Genomic DNA, 1,971 nt, shown 5'->3' on the forward strand with positions numbered 1-1,971 from the left:
GTGTGGATAGCTAAGGTAGTGGACGTAGACTTTGGTTGATAAAGTCGAACCACTCTAAATCGCTGTGCAATTTCTTTCAATTTTCTGCAAAAGCTTCCACCAAAATTTTTATTGCCAATTCACCCCCTTTTGGCCGATTCCGTCAATCGATTAACTCAACAAAATCTAAACTTATTTTTTTAAATGACTTTATAAAATCGAATCAAATCAAAATTCATTGACTTCGAATCTTCGTCCCATTCCTACAAAAAAATATAAAGAGTAAACCTATACATGTATTAGATCAATGCAGTGTTTAAAACTCCCAGGCCAATATCAATATGAAGATTAATTACATAGGTAAAAGTTACTAAGTTTGATTAATTACAAGAAGCTCCATTATCAAGAACAAACCCTAATATCCATGTCGTGTTTCCACATATATTTTATAATTTGTTAACATTGTAATGTTAAATGTTGCAGCCAAGGTGTTGGATTGGGGCGCCGGCGGTTCGGCTCAAACCGCGGCCGTGCGAGCTTCGTTAAAGCAAGAGGTTGGGGTTTGGCATAAACTTGACCACCCAAATGTCACAAAGGTTATGGTTTTTCTTCTATTTTTAATGCTTATTGTTGGTGTCAGTATGTGTTGGTATGAATATTGGCATGTTATAGTTTGTTGGAGCCTCAATGGGAACTTCAAACCTTAAGATTCCATCGGGAAATCCTTCAGCGGTCGGAGTTCCCTTCCGTTTAGAACATGTTGTGTCGTTGTTGAATATCTCCCCGGTGGCACGTTGAAGCAGTACTGGATTCGGAATAGGCGAAAGAAAATCACCTTGAAGGTTGTCGTCCAACTTGCTTTGGAATCTCTAGAGGGTAAGTGAATGCCCTATTATGGGCGTTATCCTCTGTTTTTTAGGGTTTAAGGTTTAGAATTTGGGGTCACCGTACTTCTTCTCTGAATTTGCAGTCTCAGCTACCTTCACTCGGAAAAGATCGTACACCGTGACGTCAATTGCAGATTTCGGCGTAGCTCGAGTTGAAGCTTGGAATCCATGTGACATGACCGGTGAAACCGGAACTCTGGGATACATGGCCATACATGGCCCCAGAGGTATGCTTAGTTGTGTTCATTCATTGTTTTTCATTTATCCGAGTTCGAGCAACATAATCGGAACGCTAATACAATCGTTACATTAGGTTCTTAACAGAAAGCCCTACAACAGAAAATGCGATGTCCACAGTTCGGCATTTGCTTATGGGAAATCTATTGCTGTCTGAGCTTCGTCGAGATATCATCCGCAGTTGTTGGAGAGGTTAGTATGCACATGTTATGCTGTTGTTAAAGGATTGCACCTATTGATATGGAGTTGGACAAACTCGACACATTTTATCTGCAGAATTTATGACCGGCGATCCCACGGTGCTGCCCGAGTTCATTGGCGAACATCACGGGGAAATGCTGGGATGCGAATACAAACAATCCACCCGAAATGAACGAGGTAGTGAAAATGTTGGAAGCAGTGAATACAAGCAAAGGGAGAGGGATGATACCAGAAGACAGTACATCAAGTTGCTTCTGTCTTGCTCTCATATAGGGATGGCAAAAAAACCCGATCCCGATGGGGAAAATCGAAAACTGAATTAAATGGGAACGGAAAAAAACCGTTTATGTTAAACGGGGACGGATTTAGTAATCCCCGCCCTGATTACCCGTTTAAATAACCGTTTATGCTAAACGAGAATATACGTTTCCCCGCGGTTTTCCCCGATTACCCGTTGGGATCCCCGTTTAAATCCCCGCGGTTTTTTAAGCGAGACGAATACGAATTTTTTAAACGGGGAAGGGGGAATCAATATCAACCCAAACCCGATCCGTTGCCATCCCTACTCTCGTGGCCCATGAGCATGTGCCGCAGCGACATGTCAAAAATTTTATGAACGATGTCTAAAATTTTATTTTTAAAAAATTAATGCGTATATAAATTTTTT

At 41.1% G+C, this 1,971-nt stretch overlaps 1 pseudogene; it reads left to right on the top strand.

Annotated features, from left to right (window-relative positions):
- The first annotated feature begins 446 nt into the window (after positions 1–446).
- Positions 447–1,577, top strand: LOC120204771 (annotated as a pseudogene).
- Positions 1,578–1,971: the final 394 nt, after the last annotated feature.

Source organism: Hibiscus syriacus, unplaced genomic scaffold, assembly GCF_006381635.1.
Source record: "Hibiscus syriacus cultivar Baekdansim isolate YM2019G1 unplaced genomic scaffold, ASM638163v2 tig00011718_pilon, whole genome shotgun sequence".
In the NCBI taxonomy this organism is placed as follows: Eukaryota; Viridiplantae; Streptophyta; class Magnoliopsida; order Malvales; family Malvaceae; genus Hibiscus; species Hibiscus syriacus.